This window comes from Oryctolagus cuniculus, chromosome 19 (assembly GCF_964237555.1).
Source record: "Oryctolagus cuniculus chromosome 19, mOryCun1.1, whole genome shotgun sequence".
In the NCBI taxonomy this organism is placed as follows: Eukaryota; Metazoa; Chordata; class Mammalia; order Lagomorpha; family Leporidae; genus Oryctolagus; species Oryctolagus cuniculus.
This window is the reverse complement of record NC_091450.1, coordinates 62,112,646-62,135,381: the sequence shown is the minus strand read 5'-3', so window position 1 is coordinate 62,135,381 and position 22,736 is coordinate 62,112,646. Positions and strand designations below refer to the sequence as shown.

General features: G+C 41.6%; 1 long non-coding RNA gene across 4 annotated transcripts in view; it reads right to left on the bottom strand.

The window, feature by feature from the left end:
* The window catches only part of LOC103345821 (nuclear factor 1 C-type), a 108,997-nt gene that overhangs the window by 63,706 nt on the left and 22,555 nt on the right, over nucleotides 1-22,736 (bottom strand). For all 4 annotated transcript variants that reach the window (XR_011384596.1, XR_011384598.1, XR_011384599.1 and 1 more), the window contains exons 2-4: nucleotides 5,802-5,945; nucleotides 446-571; nucleotides 100-284 (exon numbers count right to left, since the gene is read on the bottom strand). This is a non-coding gene — a long non-coding RNA (nuclear factor 1 C-type). The remainder of the gene's footprint in view (nucleotides 1-99; nucleotides 285-445; nucleotides 572-5,801; nucleotides 5,946-22,736) is intronic.

Below are 22,736 nucleotides of genomic sequence, written 5' to 3'. Positions count from 1 at the left end.
CCGCGGACCCCTGCCCTAGGCACCGCGCCCCTCCGCCGCCCCGACCCCTGCCCGCGGCGCTACGCCCCCTCCGCCGCCCGTCGGCCACCCCGCACTCACCGATCCAGGCTGCCGGCTGGCCGGGTCGCAGGCCAGCGACATGAGATCTTTGAGCGGGTCCTGAGGGTTGAGATGCGGCGGGTAGCGGATGGCCGTGTGCGGGAAGTAGGTGGACGCCATCTGCTGCAGGATGGACGTGGTGGGGAAGTGCAGGGCGGAGGACGGGTTCGGACTCCGGATGATGCCTATGCGGCGGGGCGGTGAGCGCGGGGCTTAGGCCCAGCGCTCGGCCCTGGCCCCGGTCCCGCCCCGCGCCTGTGTGTGCGCTCTGCCCCAAACCCCTGGCCCCGGCCCCCGCCTGTGTGTGCGCGCTCTGCCCCTGGCCCCCGCCCAGCCCCGCGCTCACCGCTGTGCACCGCGATCACGGGCCAGTGGTGCTGCGTGAAGCTGCACAGGCGCAGCGAGTCCTGCGGCGAGGGGCTGTTGAATGGCCACTTGTCCATCCCCGTCTTATTCACGGGCGACGAGATGCCTGCGCGGGGCGGGGACGCCGCTGAGCCGCGAGGAGCCCCAGGCCCCCGCCCGCGTGAACGCACCCTCGGCGCATCTGCTGCTCACTCCCCAGCCGCCGGCCTCAGCTGGGAGCTCCTCCCCACGCGGGTCTCCCCGAGGGCGAGGCGACCCCAGCAAGAAGCCGCCCCGGGCCCGCCCTGTGGGGCCCCAGGGTCTGTGCCCCAAGCCCGCCCTGCATGGTCCCTTCTGTCCTTGGCTGCCTCCCCCTCCCCAGGCTGCACGCCGCCCCCCACACCGCCCTCCGCTGGGAGGGGCGTCACTGGGACGTCCCCAGGGCCCAGACCAGCGAGACTAAGGGCTGAGCCACTCCCGGGGATCCCATGGCCCACCTGGTGCCACCGCCCTAGGGTCTGGGGTTCCCTGGGGGGGGGACCCCTAGGGGAGAGGAAGCTGGGCTGGCCCTGCAGACTGCGCGTGTGCACCCGTGTGTGCGTGCGTGTACCTGTGTGCACCCGTGTGCATCCGTGTGTGTTCACCCATGTATGCATGTGCACCTGTGCGTGTGTGTGTACCCGTGTGCGTGCATGTATGTGTGCGGACGCTCGCTCACAGGATCTCCCAGCAGAGTTCCCCCGAGTGGAAGCAACGCCAGGAACCCACGGGGCCGGACCGGGGCTGGGGGAGCTGGGTGGAAGGGGGGGGCGAGGAGGGTGGGGCGGGGACAGGGTGGGAGGGGAGGCGGGGGCGGGAGCGATCCTGCGGTCCTGAGTTGACCAACGGGAGTGGCAGGAAATGGCTCCTCTAAACATTCCTGGAACTGCTGGGGGGGCGAGGCTAGGGTCCTGGAGGCCTGGGTGGGATGGCCAGGGGGCCGGGACCAAGGCCCCCTCCCTCGTGCGTTTCTCCCTCGAGCTTCCTGCGCCTTTATTCCCAGTTCCCCCTTCCCCAGTGACCAGGACGCCGGCTAGAATTCTCCTCTCAGGGAGGGCTTCGCCTGTGTCCTGGCTCTGCTCGCCTGGGCCCTGTGCCCTCGTGGGAGACCCTGATGGAGCTCCTGGCTCTTGGGTGCAGCCTGGCCCCGCCCTGGCCATGGTGGCCACCTGGGGAGTGACCCAGCGGGTAGAGGACCCCTCTCTCTCTCCCTCCCTCCCTCTACCCTTATCTCATTAAATAGATAAATAAACCTTAAAAAAAGGTGTATATTTGTCATAATCACCAATATCTTTGGACAAGTTTTTAAGTATTGGGAAGCTGTCAAGATTATAATGATGGATAGGGGCTGGCTCCTTGGCTCACTTGGTTAATCCTCCATCCGCGGTGCCCGCATCCCATATGGGCACCAGGTTCTAGTCCCCGTTGTTCCTCTTCCAGTCCAGCTCTCTGCTGTGGCCCAGGAGGGCAGTGGAGTGCTTGGACCCTGCACTGGCATGGGAGACCAGGAGGAAGCACCTGGCTCCTGGCTTCAGATCCGTGCAGTGCTGGCTGTAGCAGCCATTTGGGGAGTGAACCAACAGAGGGAAGACCTTTCTCTCTGTCTCTCACTGTCTTTAACTCTACCAGTCAAATAAATTAAAAAAAAAAAAAAAAGATGGATAAAAATTCTCCAAAAACTCAAACTTTAGCTTTAAAGCTCAAATTTAATCAGTTACAGAATATATTTTCAGTTATTTTATTACATTTTAAAAATTTATCTGAGGGTCAAAGGGTCAGAGAGATTTGGAGAGAGAGAGAAAGAAAGAAAGAGAGAGCAGGCTGAAGCTAGACTGGTCCAAAGCCACAAGCCAGGAATTCAGATCTGAGTCCCTCATGTGGATAGCAGGAAGCTAATCATTTCAGTCACCTCCGCTGTCTTTCAGGGTCCTCACTAGCAGGAAGCTGGAGTCAGGAGCCAGAACTGGGTATAGAACTCAGGTACTCTGACACAGCATATGGGTATCTTAACTGGCATCTTAACCACTGGGCCAAAAGTCAACCCCTTGGTTATTTTTCTTGATGTTTTATAACACACTTCATTTATTTCCCAGAAATTGTCTTGAGATATCCAAACCCAAATACCAGTGTTCATCAGTTTTTCTTACAATTGACAATGTTTCATAAAAAAGAAATACCTATCTCTTGCCACTCACAGAATCTGTTGTTCTTGGTAGCTTTGGGAGCCACAAGGAGGGAAGGCCTACACTTCTGGAGAAGAAAAGTCCTTGTCAAGGTCCCCGCAGGTGCCTAAAGGTCAACCAATGAGGATCAGACCCGCCTCAACCTTTAACCCCCATGCCCCAAATCTATAAAAGGAGCACTCCCAATCTCTGACGCGAGACTTTCCGGGCCCCCGCTCTGTTGCTCTGTGTGGGGCCATGGAACTTCGCCCGGGAGTGGAACCCCAATAAAAGCATGTGAATTAATTGAGTCATCTGCCTGGGAAGATTTGTTATGCACCAGACACCTTGCAGTTCTCAAGACAACCAACATGTCTATGTACAACATAAGTGCTTTATGAGGGCTTGTTCTACATTTTTTTCTGTTGTTATTGTGAATGTGTGCGGGAAATAGCATTATGAGCAATAATACAATTTTGTGGCACTGCTGAGCTGAAGATCAGCAGGTGTCTTTATCCACCATTGCTTTTGAACCATCACTGTAAATGTTATCACAGTGGGAAAGGCAAATTACACCTTGGTATTGTTAAAAAAAAAAAAGAGCATTTTTACCTCCTGAGCCCTGTCAAAAAGTCTCAGGGATTCTCAGGGGCTCAGGGACCATATTTTGAGAACTTTTGCTCTAGTCTTTTTTTTTTTTTTTTTTTTTTTACTTGAGACGTAGAGTTACAGAGAAAGGGAATGACAAAGAGAAAGGTCTTCCATCCGCTGGTTCACTCCCCAAGTGGCTGTAATGGCTGGAGCTGGGCAGATCTGATGCCAGGAGCCAGGAGCTTCTTCAGAGTCTCCTATATGGGTACAGTGGCCCAAGAACTCAGGCCATCTTCTACTGTTTTCCCGGGCCATAGCAGAGAGCTGGATTGGAAGTGGAGCAGCTGGGACTTGAACCAGCACCCATGTGGGATGCTGGTGCCACAGGTCACAGCTTTACCTACTCTGGCACAGTGCTGGCTCCTCAACCAGCTCCTCTTAACTGCAAGGCCAAAAGGTCCGAGTTACCAAGAGAAAGGGAGAGATAGAGATATTCTGTCTGCTGCTCCACTCCCCAGATGATCACATAGGCAGGGGCTGGGATGCTGGCATTGCAGGTGGCGGCTTTTCCTGCTATGCCACAATGCTGGTCTCCTGCAATTCATTTATAATTGGGTTTTGAAATACACACCAACCAATGTCTGGTTTTCAAACTAGACTTGGACAGATGTGCCAAAATATACAGAAACAGATACTCTTGAATTTGTAGTAACTTACATTCTTAGTGAATAAGAAGTTAGGGAGCAACCTTTTCCCAGTAATTTAAATGTTTATTACCAGTTGTAATTCAATGACTAGAAGTTACTGTGATGCCCAACATCAGCAAATATAGTGTCTTTGTATAGTCTATGCTAGAGTAAACCATGCCATAGAACAGAATGTTATCTATAGAAGAGAACCCATCTAATGTTCGGGAAAATGAGAGAACTTACATATTCTAAAGGGTAGCCAATTTTCAGAGTAGATCCAGGGAAGAGACCACCACACAGAGCCGTTTTTTGGTTTAGTTAATTTTTCTTTTTTATGTTACCCATATATATTTCCTCTTAAAATAAGCCTCCTAGTCTTCATATCTTTGTGCTATTGTTCTCAAAAGTAGGGCAGCAGGGCCATCGCAGGCGGTCCTGCTGGGAAATCAGCACACAGGACTCCCTTGTATCCACCCCCCCTTTTTTGCAACTGTTGCAAACACAGGAAATGGTGATTTGGTCCACAAGTGTGGCCAGTAGGAAGAACACCAGCTTTGGGACCAGTTCAGACCTGCTGGACCTCTGGGCAAGTAAGTTCCTTTGGCTTTCTGTGTCTTTTTTCCTCCTGGCAGATGGCAATGAAAATCTGTCCACCTCAGCGCTCCTAACAGCACTAAATGAGGTAAAGCACAAGGCTCCAGGCACAATGCTGGATGCATAGTAGGTGCTTTGTGAGAATTATCATTGTGTTAGTTCAGTGTCCAAGGGACTCCTTTATATTCTATAAGCTCTGTCTTTCTAATTCTCCTTCAGTTGTTGTACTCTAATGCCCAGACTCCCCTGGTAAGCTGTTCTGGAAAGATAAGCAATTATGCAGGATTCTTGGTTGGTTTAGCATGGATTAAAACAAAAGTCTAGTTTCTCATGACTGTAGAGTCCTTTAATGAAGAGTGAGTGCTCTTTGTCCTCTTGATTTCAAAAAGGAAGTTACCTTTCCTAGAATGCTTTTGTGTTATGGTTACATGCATTACCACGTATCTTGAATGTATATTATTTATTGTGTAGAAGCCTCTGTAGCAAGACAGCTGCAACTCAAAACAGGTCTGTGGTGTTATAAAGCAGGAATGTAACCTTTGTAAGAACATTTTTAAAGACTTTATTTCTTCATTTTCAGTTCTTTCTGCCTGACATGGTAGAAAAAACAACATGTATGCCTACAAAGAAACCTAATGATGAAGAAACAGTTAAGTATATCTTCCCAATAGAACTCTCTGGGCTTCAGTAAGATTGGAAACTATTGACTGAGTACACTGGTGTAGACCCAGATGTCAAAGGCTTGCTTTTTGTGGTTGCATATGAATTAACTTTTCTTAACTTTTATATTCCTTGCAGTTAAATATCAATGACAGTTTAAATCATGATTACATTTTTGAGTCTCCTGATATTGTTAGTAATTCAGAAGACTATTCCTATTTAACAGCAAAGGAAAACATATTAAAATTCCAGAACTTATCAATAGGTGAGAAGAAAATGCTATCTTGAGGAGTATATTTGTACAGTTTATGTACCAAAAATGAATACCTTTTATTTTTAAAGTTTTATTTTATTTATCTGAAAGAATGGCAGAAAGAGAAAAAAAGGAAATGAGAGAAAAAAGAGGGAGAGATTTTGCTCATAGCTGGTTCACTCCCCAAATGACCACAACAGCCAGACCTGGGCCAGGCCAAAATCAGGAGCCAGGAATTCCATCTCCCCACTTGGGTGGCAGGGACCCAGGGACTTAAGCTACTACTTGATGCCTTACCAGGTGCATTAGCAGGAAGCTGGATCTGAAAAAGTGCTGTAAGGAGTCGGGGAGGGGGAGGAGAGAGGTTACCTGGTTGAGTGGAGAGATTACACCTGGGCAGGCAGGCCAGGTGGGCGGCTCAGCAGAGAGGCAGAGGGCTGAGCACACCCCATCCAGTTGAGGTGGGGGTGGCGTGGTTTAAGGAGATGGGTCTTTGTCTTCACACATCTCTTCCTGAAACAAAGGATTTTATGGATGTAAATATTAAGAAACTCCTGTCTGAGTTTTCCCCTGAAGGTATCAGACAGGAGGAAGCCTAGCTGGTGCTGTCCTGAGTTTAGAGGAAAGGTGAGCAAGACCCCCTGGAGAATCAGGATCCAGAGCAGGGTATTTGAAATGCAGATACTGGGCTGCATCTGGAAGGTTATCAGGCAGAAGGGGTGGGGACCCCCACCTGGCAGGTTATAGGGTAGGAGGGAGCAGGGCAAGATGCAGATACTGGGCTGCCCCTGAAACATTATCAGGATGACTTTGAGATGCAGATGCATATCCTGGACATAGACATCTTCTCTTTAGGCCTTTGTCACACACACATAAGCTCATATCTGACTTCCTACCTAACAGTTATCCCACATGAAGTGCCTACATTTGATTCTCAGTTTTGGCTCCCAGCTACAGCTTCCTGGAATCCAGACCCTAGAAGTCAGCTCTGATGGTTCAAATGATTGGGCTCCTGCCACTCAGCTGGAAGACTTGGATTATATCCCTGGATCCTAGCTCCAGTCCTGGCCACTGCAGGCATTTGGAGAATGAACCAGCAGATAGAGTGCTCTCCCCCTCCCACTTTCTCCTTCTCAAATGAATAAAAAAAATTCTTAAATTTGCAAATTAAGTGTGTCCACTTAAGCCTTAAATTCACATAGGAAAGGAATGAAAAACAGGCATTGTCACTAATGATGAGAGTGTATCTTGGCATAGTATCGACAATGATTACACAATTTTATACATTTTCTTACCCAACAATTCCATTTATAAGAAAATAGCACAAAATATACATGAAAAGATAGGTATTTTCAGTGCTGCAGCATTATAAGAAATAGGGAAAATATCATCTTACAACTACCCAGAGGGGACTGGCTACTGAAGAACAAGACATCTATGCACTGAGAAAGTACAGAAGTGTTAAAAGGAATAGGTTGACTTGTATTTGCTGATACAAAAAGGAATCCAAAGATTAGTCATTGCTGGAAAAAGCTGAGTTAAAAAGATGTTTTCTCCCTCCTATTTTTTAAAATTCTTTAGTAATGTGAGAATGGTATTTTTTAATACTTAAGACTAAGTTGTCCAGTTGTAAAAGCATTCAATAAACAGTTGGAAGATTACTCGCTGCTGTGGTCCAAAATGTTGAGTTCCCCCCAAAATTTGTGTGCTGAATGGCAATTACCAAAGCAGTAGTGTCAAGGAGTAAGCCACTGGGAGGGGATTAGGCTATGAGAGTTCTGCCCTCATGAAAAAAGCTTAATGGAAGCTGTTCCTTCTGCTGTGTGAGAATGGGCCATCTTTGAAGCAGGGAGCGAGCCCTCTCCAGGCACCCAATCTTCTGGTGCCTTGATCTTGCACATCTTAGCCTCCAGGCCCATGGCCAATGTTTCTTCTGCAGATACTGTACATCTAAGGTATTTTGATAGCACAGCCCTAGGGGCCTAAGACAGAAATTAGGACCAAGAACTCAGAGAGGTGGCTTTTGGAACTGGGTAATGAGTAGAGGTGGAAGATTTTTGAAGTGATGGCTAGAACAAGCCCATATGGCCATGACAAGAGCATTAAGCTGATTCTGGTGAGGGTTCAGAAGAAGTAGGCTATAAAGTGGGGCCTCAGTGATCTTAGACAATACCTAAGTGGAATAATCGGAATGTAGAGATATATCCATGTCATATGAACAAGGAGTGTGCACCTGTCTGGAGAGGTGCCCATCTGTTCTTACAGATGTCCTTTTCCCTAATAAACTTTGTTACTTTACTTTCCACTACTCTGTCTCATGCCTGAATTCTTTCTTGTGTGAAGACAAGAACACTGCCATTCACCGGTAACATAACCAACCACTAGGCTAAATGCTCATTCTTCCACCACTATTCAATTACTGAATGACTTTATGATAAAGTCCCTTTCATATGTTATAGAAAATTAGTTCTTTGGAACTTGCTCTCCTTTTGCCATTCTTTTGGGCATCCCACAATAAATGTAATATCTTTTCCATATGATGATCTTTATGCATTTTCAGGCTTTATTCCTCTAAAATGCTTGTTTTACTCACTCTCCAAGTCTTGAGTTTGGATATACAAAGTTCTGTTATGCAGCTAAGCACTCCACTTTGGGTTCTTTCCATCATTTTCCCTGTCCCTCCTCCCTCTTCCTCTTCTTCTTTTCCTTTCTTCCTCCCTTGCAACCTTTCTTCTTGGTTATTTAATAAACAACACTGTATCAGGAACTATGCAAAATATGGGATGACAGCATTGTTCCAGTGTGCCCCTTAGAGTTGAACATGAATTTCCTAAAATTTTGACCAGCAGAGACAAGTTCAGCTGGCTGCATCCTTTTAGCTTGTTACATGGGCTATCATAGTTTTTTGAAATTGTTATATATATATATATATATATTTACAGGCAGAGTCGACAGTGGGAAAGAGAGACAGAGAGAAAGGTCTTCCTTTTGCCATTGGTTCACCCTCCAATGGCCACCGTGGCCAGCGTGCTGTGGCCAGCGCACCACGCTGATCCAATGGCAGGAGCCAGGTACTTCTCCTGGTCTCCCATGGGGAGCAGGGCCCAAGGACTTGGGCCATCCTCCACTGCACTCCCTGGCCACAGCAGAGAGCTGGCCTGGAAGAGGGGCAACCAGGACAGAATCCAGTGCCCTGACCGGGACTAGAACCCTGTGTGCTGGCGCCACAAGGCGGAGGATTAGCCTAGTGAGCCGCGGCGCTGGTGAGGAGTTTTTCATCAGAGATATTGGCTTTTTAGTTTCTTGTGATTTCTTTCATTTATTAGTGTAGTTAGAAAATGAATTGGGGAGTGTGCCAGGTTATATCTATTGGAAAGGTTTGTGAGGAATTGACATTTCCCTCTTTAAAAATTTTGTTGAATTTAGTGGGGAAACTGCTCATCTCTTTGTGTATGATTTTTTAAAATTCTAACTCACTCCTTCACTTGTTACAGTTTATTATCTGTGTTTTTTGACTCAGTTTGGTAGTCCTTATCTTCTAAACTTTTTTCATTACTTCTATGCTGTATAATTTTTTGAAGTAAGATTTTTGAGCATATTCCTGTATAATCCCTTTTATTCATGTAAAGTTGATAATGATATCTGTTTCATTTAAATTCTACTAAATTGTGAATTCTCTTTTTATCCTATCAGTTTTATTGATTTTTGAAGGCTTTGAAAAAGAGTCTGATATTCCAGTGTTTGTATATATTCTATAGTTCATTACCTTCTACTTAAATCTTTATTATTCCCTTCCTACTATTTTCAGATTTGGTTTGATTTTCTTTTTGTAGTATCTTAAAGTGAATGGTTAGATTACTTACTTGAGATCTTGTTTCTTCTTTATACAAGCATTTTTAGCTATAAATTTTCCCCTAAGCATTGCTTTGTACATATACTTTAAGTTTTTGTGTCTTTTGCCTTTATTTCTATTAATCTTGGTGTATTTATGTTCTCCGTTCTGTTTTTTGGGGTTCAGATATTTAGACTGTTGTTTAATTTTCACATATTTGTGAGTTTGGACAGGGCACGGGTGGCCGTCTTGCGGACCAGGGACTTCTTGGCGAGGGGCGCCAGGCCTCCCTTGTTGCTGGCCACCAGCCCCTTCCTCTTGGCGACAGCCACGGGTCCGGCCTTGGGAGCGGCCATGCGGGAGGCAGGCCGGGTCCTTGGGTCCTTGCGCGCGGGGGCCACGTCCTCCGGTGGCCAGGCCAACTTGGGCCAGGGGGATGGGGTGACCTCCTTGGCTGGCACTGCAGTGCCCGTGCCCCCAACCCTGGCCCAGGATGCCCCTGGGAGAGTGGACACGTCCCAGCCCAGCCCCCGGATGCGTGGGTATGGGGAGCCACAGCGCCCACCCTGCGACCCCCTCGCGGACACCATCGGCAGTTCTGGCCCCTCTCTGACACTGCCCAATGGAGGCTGCCTGTCAGCCATGGGGTTGCCACCAGGACCAGGCCTGGAAGCCCTGGAAAAGGCCCTGGTCATCCAGGAGTCAGAGAGGAGGAAGAAGCTCCGGTTCCACCCCTGGCAGCTGTACCTGCTGGTGAAGCAGGGGGAGCTGCAGAAGGTGATCCTGATGCTGCTGGACAGCCTGGACCCCAACATCCAGAGTGACAGCAGAGCGAGCGCACGCCACTGCACACAGCCGCCCAGAAGGGCTCCGTGGAGATATGCCACGTGCTGCTGCAGGCAGGAGCCAACAGCAACGTGGTGGATATTATTATGTCTCATAAGTTATGTCTAAGAGCTCACAAAAGAGGTATCATCCTTAGGGTCTTCTTTAAAGACAATTAAGTTTTGAAAAGGAAAGGAGGGAGAGGAAGGAAGGGAAAAGAGAAAGGGGGAAAAAAGTGCAAACACCTTAGAGAAGCAATAACATAGAACAGCCCTTGTCTAGACTACTGAGGAAGAGTTCTGTTAGTTTTTTATTCGATTTTTTTCTTTCTCTTTTCTTTCTTTTTCTTTCTCACACAAAACAGGAGAGGGAGGAGGAGTAGGTGGGAGGACAGGTACAGAAGAATTACTGTATTCCTAATGTTATATTTATGAGATGCATACAAATCAAATAAAGAAAATTCAATTAACTTCAACTGAACACAGAAATAACTTTATTCTCTGATAGACAGAAGTAATTTCAACTATCAAACATGTCTTTCAACTGAAATGTAAACCACATGAAATTAAAAATGTGATAGAAGACATCAACTGCAGAAGAGATGAAACATAAGAAAGAATCGGCTACATTGATGATAGGTTATGAGAATACACAGTAAGAGAAGGGAAAAATAAAAATTAGCCCAAAGGAATGAGGAAAGTTCCTGAGAACCTTGTGACAGTGTGGAAAGAGCAATGGTTTCAGTGATTTGTCTTCAAGAAGGGCTTGAAAATGCAAAGGGGTGGAAAGTGTATTTGATAATACACTTTGTCTACAATTTGTAATACAGGGAGATAGACTCCACTAAATAATATTAGGGGACTTAACAGTCCACTTTCATAAATGGGCAGTTCATCCAGACAGAAAATAAGCAAAGAAACAGCAAAGTTTATTGCAACCTGGATCAGCTGGATCTACGAGGCATCTGTAGAACATTCCATTTAGCTGCAGAGTGCACATTCGTCTAAACACATGGAAATTCTCCTGGATGGAGCACATGATAGGTCACAAAACAGTTGTCAGCAAAGGTTTTAAAACTGGAATCCATATCAAGTATCTTTGCTAAAAACACTGTAATAAAAGTAGACAAAATAACAAAACACTTTGGAAACTTAATAAAATTTCAGAAATTAAATAATGTATTCATGAACAAACAATTGATCAAGGAAGAAATTAAGAAGGAAGTTAAAAATTTCTTGAAATGAATTAAAATATTGGGGCCGGTGCCGTGGCTCAGTTGGTTAATCCTCTGCCTGTGGCACCGGCATCCCATGTGGGTACCAGTTCTAGTCCCGGCTGCTCCTCTTCCAGTCCGGCTCTCTGCTGTGGACTGGGAAGGCAGTGGAGGATGGCCTGGGTGCTTGGACCCCTGCACCTGTATGGGAAACCGGGAGGAAGCACTAGGCTACTGGCTTCGGATTGGCGCAGTTCTAGCCATAGCGGCCATTTGGGGGGGGGGGTGAACCAATGGAAGGAAGACCTTTCTCTCTGTTTCTCTCTCTCACTCTCTATAACTCTACCTGTCAAATAATAATAAAAAATAAATTAAAATATAACATGCCACGACCTGTGTAATACAGGTATAGCAGTGCTGATAAGGACATTTAGAGCAATTAGTGTGGCATAACAAACAGAAATATCTTAAGTAAACAAGTTACCACCTCACTTTACAGAACTAGAAAAACAAGAAAAAAAATCAAACCCAAAAGTAGTAGAAGAAAAGATGTAATAAAACTTATAGCAGAAATAAGGCCAATAGAGGCTAAGAAAACATAGCAAAAAGTTAACAACTGTATCTTTGTTTCTTTTTAAGGATTTATTTTATTTATTTGAAAGACAGAGTTACAAAGAGACAGAAGGAGAGGCAAAGAGAGAGAGAGGTCTTCCATCCACTCATCCACTGGTCCACTCCCCAGTTGGCTGCAACAGCCAGAGCTGTGCCGATCTGAAACCAGGAGCCAAGAGCTTCCTCCGGGTTTTCCCATGAGGGTGCAGGGGCCCAAGGACAGCAGAGAGCTGGACTGGAAGTGGAGCAGCTGGTCTCAAACCAGCGTCCATATGGGATGCCGCCAGCACTGCAGGCAGCGATTTACCCACGACATCACAGCACTGGCCCAAAAGCTGTCTCTTTGAAAAGTTAGAACTTCAAAAGCTTTTATATAAGCTAAGTAAGAAAAAAGGCATTTCAAATAAATAAAAATCAGATATTAAAAGAGACACATTGCCTCTGTATTACATAATACAAAAAATTAATGGAGATAATTGTGAACAATTAAACAGCAAAATATGATAATCCAGAAGAAATTGGCAAATTCTTAGAAGCACATGCCTTACTAAGATTGATTCATGATGAAATAGAATGCCTAAGAGACCAATAAGGACTAGGGAGACTGAATTGGCAGAGTTAAGTTAGCTTGTCGGCAAGATTTTGCCTTTTTCTCTCTAACTCTACCTGTAGGAGCTCAATTATAGGGAATACTTACAAGGAATAGTTTTTTATCATGACCAATTATTTGACTAAGAAATGTTAATTATTCAACATTGCCATAGTACTTGATAATTTTGCATTTAGACATTTCCTTTATAACAGCTTCTATTCAGGTGGACAAATACACATAAGTTCCTATTGATCTTGAGCATATTTTAAATATTCCTTTACATCTTGTCCAAAACGTACTTTTACCTTCTATTTTCTTTTTCACTTTGACCATCATCTTCTCAAATATCCCTTTGATTAGCACTTTTGAGACATCCCCAGCCTGGAGAACCTCTCTGTCATGAGCCATAGAGACCCCATTTTGCTCTAAATTGCAGTTCGAATTTCCACTAACATCCAGAACCATACAACTATATCCACAGTCAATATAGTTCTTGAAGGTTTAGCCAGAGACATTAGAGAAGAAAAAGAAATCAAGGGAATACAAAATGGAAAGAGGAATTCAAATTATCACATGATCCTATGTGTAGGGGAACCAAAATTCTCTACTATTCAATATAAAAAGTCCACTAATAAAAAGAGAGCTTGGTAATGTTGCATGATATAAAATTGACACACAAAAATCAATCACATATATATATATATATATATATATATATATGGTAATATATATATATATATATATATATTTATACAAACAATGCCATGACTGAGAAAGAACTTGTAAAATGAGTCCCAGTCACAATAACTACAAAAATTCAAATACCTTGGTATAAATGAAACCAAGGATGTAAAAAAATATCCACAATGAAAAATTAAAAAAAAATTAACAAAAGAAATAACAGACAAAACTAAAGCAAAAATATGCCCTATGTTCATGGATTGGGAGAATTAATATCATGAAAATATTCATAGTACTCACTATGATCACAATCAAAATGCCAGTGACATTCTTCTCTGACTTAGGAAAAATGTTTCTAGAATTCATATGAAACAGAGAAGACTCCAAATAGCTGAAACAATTTTTCAAAAGATTTTATTTAATTTATTTGAGCAGTAGAGTTACAGACAGACAGAGAGAGACAAAGAGAAAGGTCTTCCTTCATTGGTTCACACCAAAATGGCCGCAACAGCCGGAGCTGTGCTGAACTGAAGCCAGGAGCCAGGTGATTCTTCCTGGTCTCCCATGTGGTTGCAGGGGCCCTAGGAGTTGAGCCATCTTCTACTGTTTCCCCAGGCCACAGCAGAGAACTGGATTGGAAGAGGAGCAGCCAGGACTAGAACCGGCACCCATATGGGATGCCAGCACCGCAAGTGGAAGATTAACCTAAAGCGCCACAGTGCCAACCCCTGAAGCAATCCTAAACAGCAAAAACAAACCCAGAGACATCACAATATCAGAGGATTTCAAGTCATACTACAGGACAGTTATAATCAAAACAGCCTGGTACTGGCACAAAAATAGACATAGAGATCAATGGAACAGAACAGAGACCCCAGAAATCAATCCATGCATCTATAACCAATCTTTGATAAGGGAGTTAAAATCAATCTCTGGAGAAAATATATAATATATTCTCTTCAACAAATGGTGCCAGGAAAATTGGATCTCAACATGAAGAAGCATGAAACAAGACTCCTGACATACATCTTATGCAAAATCAATGAAAATGGATCAAGGATCCAAATCAATGACCCAATACCTTCAAATTACTAAAGGAAAGCATTGGGAAAACTACAAGACAATGGTACAGGCAAATCATTATTGTAAAAGACTCTAGAAGCCCAGGCAATAAACGTAAATATAGAGAAAATGGGATTGCATCAATCTAAGAATCTTCTGAATTTCAAAGATAACACTCAAGAAAATGAAGAGACAATCCACAGAATGTGAGAAAGTATTTGCAAGCTATACAAGTGATAAAGGAATAATATCCAGGCTATATATTTTTCAAAGATTTATTTTATTTATTTGAAATACAGAGTTACATACAGTAGTAGAGCTGGGATAGGGAGGTCGGTCTTCAATCCACTGGGTCACTCCCCAAATGACCACAATGGCCAGAGCTGAGCTGTTCTGAAGCCAGGAGCCAAGAGTTTCTTCCAGGTCTCCCATGTGGGTACAGGGGCCCAAGGACCTGGGCCATCTTCCACTGCTTTCCCAGGCCACAGTGGAGAGCTGAATCAGAAGTGGAGCAGCCGGGACTTGAACTGGTGCCCATATGGGATGCCGGTGCTGCAGGCTGGGCTCTAGCCCACTGTGCCACAGCACTGGCTTCAATGTCCAGGATATATTAAGAGCTCAAGAAACTCAACAACCACAAAAGAGTCAAACAATCCAGTTAATAACTGGATTGGGCAAAGGACATGAACATGAATTTTTCAAATGATGAAATTCAAGTGGCCAACAGACACATGAAAAGAATCCCAGGGTAATTTTCCATCTTAGGAATGTAAATAAAAGCACAAAGAGATATCACCTTGTAATGGTTATCATACAGAAATAAAAAAAATAAATTCTGGAGAGGATGTGGCCAAAAATGTACCATGATTGACGGTTTCAGGGAATGCCAATTAGTTCAACCATTATGGAACAGAGTATGTTGATTCCTCAGGAATGTGAAAATAAATCATCCATATGACCCAGCCATCCCACTCCTTGGAATTTACTCTAACAAAATTTGTATCTCCATGTTTATGACAGGTCAGCTAACAATAGTTAAGACATGGAATCAATTCAACTGATGAATGGAAAAATAAAATATGATACACACATGTTATGAAATGCTACTCAGCCATAGAAACAATGAAATCCTGGCTTTTATAACAAAATGGATGCAGATGCAACTGGAAACCATTGTGTTTAGGGAAATTAGCAATCCCAAAAGGACAAATATCATATTTTTCCTGATCTTTGCAACTAAGATAGAATACAAAAAAGTATGTAGGAATGAGATGGACACTTTGTGATATAATTGCCATTTTTAGTACTTGTTCATACTATTAATGTCCTTAGTCTTCTCACTTTTTATTGTTGAATATTATGGCTAGCCATAAATGAAGCCTGTGAATATAGAATGGTTTAAAATTATGTCTTTGCAAAAGCTGATGTAAGAAGACAGGGGAAGGAGGGAGGAGTTTGATGGAAAACAAGGGAGGGCAGTGTGGTATTCTACTTTAACTTTACTTGAACATGGTAAATGCATGACATCTGTTTTGTTAATATCCAGAGGAAACACCATTGAATTGTCACAAGGCTTCAATTTTGATGTCATAAACCAATCATTATCTGTTCATAATCACTTGGGATATCCCCAGACACCATTGGTGGCATAATACTTTGTGGTGTCAATCAATTGTCATGTCATAAAAAATATTATGATGTCATAAACCAACACTTATATATCATGAGCCTACCCTTTTGTTGCATTTTGAGAACATTTGTGTTTTCCTAAACAATTTTTAAATCAACAATCTATTGGAATGTTCTTCATTTGTGTTGTAATGATCAATAGCAACATTATAAACCACCACTTTGGTGCCATCAATCGTGGTGTTATTAAACTGTTGTGATTTTGTAACCAATTTTGATGTCATAAATATATATTTAGATGTCATAAACAAACATTGTGATGTCATGAAATATCTCTGTGGTGTCATAATCAATTATGATGCCATAAACCTTTGTTGTGGTGTCATGTTCAACTGTGATGTCATAGACCACATTGCAATGACAATAAATCGTGATAACAAAAAACATTGTGTTGTCATTAACCACCATTGTGATCTCATAAGACAACCATTAAGGTGTCATAACCAAAACATTTTATTATTAAAAGTAGCTATTAAGTCATAAATCCACATCCTGTTACTATAAATCAAATAGTGCTGACATTGTCAATTGTGATGATATTAACTACCATTATTATACTAACATTTTATCACTGTGATGTCAGAAACTGACTTCTGTGTTGTCATAGTCAATTATGATGTCCTAAACCACCATTGTATCATTATCATGTCAATTGTGACATCCTAAACCTAATGTGATATTATTGACCACCATTATGATGTTGTAAAGCTACTGTCATGTTATCTCAATCAACTGTGATGTCCTGCTCAAGCTGTCTTACCTCAAACGGTAGAGTTAGAAACATACCAGGGGATTCCAATTCAATCCCATCAAAGTGGCATGTACCAATGCCATCTCACTAGTCCCAGTGATCACTTTCTGTTCACAATTGATCATAATGATAGGACTAAGAACCAAAGGGATCACACAAACAAGAATAGTGTCTGCAAATACCAGCTGATAGAATAAAAAAGGGAGAGAATGATCCAACATGGGAAGTGACATACACAGCAGACCCATAGAATGGCAGATGTCCTAAACAGCACTCTGGCCTCAGAATCAGCCCTTAAGGCATGCGGATCTGGCTGAAAAACCCATGAGAGTATTTCAGGCATGGAAAGCTAAGACACTCTGGGGAAAAAAAAAAAAACCTAAATGAAAGATCTCCGCGAGTGAGATCCCAGTGGAAAGAACGGGTCATCAAAGAAGGAGGTACCTTTCTCTGAAGGGAGGAGAGAACTTCCACTTTGACCATGGCCTTGTCTAAATATGATCAGAGTCGGTGAACTCAGGGGGCTTCCATAGCCTTGGCAGCTCATGACAAAAGCCTAGGATGATTACTGAGGCCATAAACAAGAGTGTCAATTTGTTAAGTCAACAACAGGAGTCACTGTGCACTTACTCTTCATGTAGGATCTCTGTCCTTAATGTGCTGTACATTGTGATTTAATGCTATAACTAGTACTCAAACAGTATTTTTCACTTTATGTTTCAGTGTGGGAGCAAACTGTTGAAATCTTTACTTAACGTATGCTAAACTGATCTTCTGTATATTAAGATAATCGAAAATGAATCTTGATGTGAATGGAAGGGGAGAGGGAGTGGGAAAGGGGAGGGTTGTGGGTGGGAGGGACCTTATGGGGGGGAAGCCATTGTAATCCATAAATCGTACTTTGGAAATTTATATTCATTAAATAAAAGTTAAAAAAACCTGTGATGTCCAAAACATCCATTGTGATATCATAATGAATTATGATTCCTTAAAAGCAATTGTGATATCATATTCAATGTGAGTGATAAAATCCATTGTGATGTCAAAGTTTATCATTGTTATATTCTAAATCTGGCATGGTTTTGACTTAATCAATTGTGCTGACATAAAACATCATTATGATAATGTAACTGTCATGAATCTTCCATCATTATGACATGAAAACAATTATGATGTCACAATTGTGATATCTGGATAACCACTGTGATGTCTTAATTCTACCGTTTAATTGGCAAAATCAATTGTGAAGTTATGAAATCCATTGTAATATTTATAAAGCCAGCATTCTGATATTATGATCTAGTGTTTAACTGGCATCATGTCATAATAAGTGATTGTGATGCTGTAAACCAATATTGTGATGCCATAAACCTACGTTGTGATTTCATACACCAACCATTGTGTTCTCACAATAAATTGTGAATATAAACAATGACTGAGATGCCATAAACCACCATAGTTACAATTAGTTACAATTAGTGTGATGTCATATACAACCCTGTTGTTTCTCATAATAAATGTTGATGTACTAAGACATGGTTTTGATGGCATCAACCTACATTGTACATGACAATAAATTATTATGTAGGGAACCACCGTTGTGCTGTCATAATCTGAAATAGTGATGTCATAGTCACTTGTGATATTAATAAGGCCATTTTAGTATTACAAACAGAAATTTTGAGATCACAAATCTAGAAATGTGATGTCAACATCAATTGTGAAGTCATAAAATGAACTGTGATGACATGAAGTAACCATTGTTGGGACAGAATCAGTTGTGCAGACATATAATTCACTGTGATCTCTTAAATCTACCATAGTTATGTCACAATCATTTGGAATGTCATAAACAACTATTGTGGTTTCATAATTAATTATGATGCCATAAAACTTTTTGATGTCATACATAGACCATTGCAATGTGATAAAACAATCTTTGTTTTCATAATTAATTGTGGTGTCATATACTACAATTGTGATATTTAAGCAATTGTGAAACCTTAAAAATATTATGTCAAACCTTTTGTCATGTCAGTGAGCAATGATATGTTATAATCACTTGTGATGTCACAAAAGATTACAATGCCAAAATCTATTGTGATGCCATAAACTAACACTGTGGTGTCATAATCAATTGTGAATTCAAAAATATCCATTGTGATGGCATAAGCAATGTGAACTCATGAAATGTTGTGTCATGGGGCTGGCGCTGTGGCTCACTTGGTTAATCCTCTGCCTCCGGTGCCAGCATCCCATATGGACACCGGGTTCTAGTCCTAGTTGCTCCTCTTCCAGTCCAGCTCTCTGCTGTGGCCCGGGAAGGCAGTGGAGGATGGCCCCAGTGCTTGGGCGTCTGCACCCATGTGGGAGCCCAGGAAGAAGCACCTGGTTCCTGGCTTCAGATCGGTGTAGCTCTGGCCATAGCGGCCATTTGGGGAGTGAACCAATGGAAGGAAGACCTTTCTCTCTGTCTCTCTAAATGTCTAACTCTGTCAAATAAATAAATTAAAAAAATAAGCAATGCGAAGTCATAAAATGTTATGTCATAAACCTAATATTGTTATATATCCACCCTTATTTTGTCATATTCAATTTTGATGCCATTAACAAAATTGTGATATTATAAACTACCATTGTGATAACAAAACTTAATTTTTAGCTCCAAAATCCATTGTGATGTCATAAACAATTTGTTTATAACATGTCACCATTGTGAAAACAAAAACCTATCTCTGTCATGTCATAACCAATTCTGAGGTTATTGGTCTGCATTTGTGACTTCATGATCAATAATAATCACATAAAACAGCATCATGATGTCATAATCATGTGTCATGTCATGAAACATTTCTATGACATAAATCTACCATTTGATGTCATAAATCAATCATTTTGTCATCAATTGGCTTTTCATAACTAATATTATGATGTCAGAAGCCACTATTGTGTTATAATAAATCATGATGTCCTAAAATCACTGGGATATTTTCATGCATTGTCATGTAAAATAAAACATACTGTTGTCATAAACATCAATTATGTGGTCACAAAAACAATTTTGATGCCCGTATCAATTGTAACATCATGATAAGCCAGTGTGATATAAAGCTAATATTGTGGTGTCAAAATCTATTTTAATTTCATAAAAATGTTTGATGTCATTATCAATTTGGATGTGATAAACAACCATTGTGATATTATAAATGTACCAAGTGATATACTCACTACTGATGTCATAAAGCATTATTGTGATGTCATAATCAATTGTGATAACATTCTGATAATCATCCCATTGTAATGTAATGAAATGGTGTTATAAACCAATTTTATGCCCTAAACCTTCCATCATGATGTGAAGATCAATTGTGATGAATACAAAATTCACTCTGATATCAAAATCAATGATGTCATGAAAGCACTATGATATGATAATCAATTGAGAATGCAAAAATCTGTGTGACATAATATACTATCTTTGTGATGACATAATCAATAGGGTGTCAGGAAAAACCATTATGATGTCATAAACAACAACATTGAGTAGACATAAACCTAAAAGTCCAATATAATAAACACCATGGCGTTTCCATAATCAATTTTGATTTATGAAAACATTGTTATGTCATATACTAATAAGTGATCACATAAACCTATCACTGTGATATAATAAGCAAACCATGGTCATGATATATTTTTCTGTTGTAAATGTTTAGATGTCATCAAACCATTCTGATGTCATAAAACATCACTGTAATGTCACATCCAAGTGTATATAATAAACCACTATTGTGATATCATCATAAATTTTGAGGTCATAAGTCACTATTATGATGTAATAATCAACTTTGATGCCATATACTATCATTGTTATGCCATAAAACCACACCACAATTATGATGTTGTAAATCAACCATTATGTCAACATAAAGAATTTTGATATCATAAACCACCTTTGTGTGGTCATAAAACAATATGATCATTTCACCACTCTGATATCAAATAGCTACCATCCTGATATACTCCTCTGTGATGTAATAAACTAATCATTATATCATCATTAGGAATGGTAACGTCATACACCAACCATTGTATTGTCACAAAAACATAATGATGTCATAAACCTTGCTCATATTGTAAATATAACTTTATTGTGTCAGTATCCCTCTGAGGTCATGAATCAAGCAATTTGCCATCAAAATCAATTTTGATGTCATATCATTATTTTATTTTTATAAGATCATTGTATTGTAGTATTGATTTTTGATAGTATTTGTGATAGTATTGATTTGTGATAAACCATCATCACCATACATTTGTGATAAATATATCATACTAAGAGGGGGCCATCAAAGAAGGAGGTACCTTTCTCTGGAGTGAGGAGAGAACTTCCACTTTGATTATGGCCCTGTCTAAATAATGTCATTTTGTGGAATCTAAAGGCTTCCATTGCCTTAGCAGATCATGACAAAAGCCTCGGGTGATCACTGATGTCATAAATAAGTGTGTCAATTGTTAAATCAACAACAGGAATCACTGTGCACTTGTTCCCCATATAAGACCTCTGTCCTTAGTGAGTTGTACTATGAAAATCAATGGTAAAACTAGTTTTCAAATAGTACTTTATACTTTCTGTGTCTGTGTGGGTGCAAACTGTTGAAATGTTTACTAAGAGCTGATCTTCTGTATATAAAGGTAATTAAAGGGGCCAGCACGGTGGCATAGTGGGTAAAGCTGCCACCTGCAATGCCAGCATCCCACATGGGCACCAGTTCAAGTCCCAGCTGCTCTACTTCCAATCCAGCTCTCTGATGTAGCCTTGTCATGAGTTGCCAAGGCTATGGAAACATTTTGAATTTGCCAACTCTGATCTTATTTAGGCAAAGTCATAGTCAAAATGGAAGTTCTCTCCTCCCTTCAGAGAAAGGAACTTCCTTCTTTGATGGCCCGTTCTTTCCACTGGGATATCACTCACAGAGATCTTTCATTTAGGTTTTGCTTTTTTTTTTTGCCAGAGTGTCTTGGCTTTCCATGCCTAAAATACTCTCATGGGCTCTTCAGCCAGATCTGAATGCCTTAAGGGCTAATTCTGAGGCCAGAGTCTGTTTAGGGCATCTGCCATTCTATGAGTCTGCTGTGTATCCGCTTCCCATGTTGGATCTAAACTCCCTTTCTGATTTAAGCTTACCATTGTGCTGTCATAATCAATTGTGATATCATACATCAAAATGTGCTATCATAATCAAAGTTATATTGTCATAATACAACATTGTACTGCCATAATTACATAGTGATGACATTTTGGTATCACAAACCTACTATTGTGATATCATAGTCAAGTGTGTTGTCAAAAACCATCTATTATGCCATCCTAACCAATTGTCCTGTCATAGACCACCATAAAATATTTCAGAAGTGTGATGTCCTAATCAATATATGATATGCCACTATTGTGATCTAATAAACTTACTGGTGTGCCATCACAAATAGTTATGATGACATAAAACTACTGTGTGCCATCATAATCAATTTTGATGTCATAAACTGACATTTAATATCATAACATTGAGATATCATAATCTATTTTCTGATAAACCACATTTTTATATCATAAACATACCATTGTGATGTCATTATCAATTGTGATGTCATACATAAACTATGTCATCATAACCAATTTTGATAAACATACATAACCATTGTATTGTGATAAAAAACATAATATAATCCATGTTCTGTGATAAACTGCCATTCTGATACTATAATGCTATAACTGTGATGTCAAAACTAATTCTGATGTAATATACCAATTGTTAAGATGCCATCATAGGGGCTGGCAATGTGGCATAGCAGGTAAAGCTGCTGCCTGCAGTGCCAGCATCCCATATGGGCACTGGTTCAAGTCCTAGCTGCTCCACTTCCCATCCAGCTCTCTGCTATGGCCTTGGAAAGCAGTGGAAGTTGCCCCAAGTCCTCAGGTTTCTGCACCCATGTGTGAGACCTGGAAAAATCTCCTAGCTCCTGGCTTCAGATCAGTGCTGCTCAGG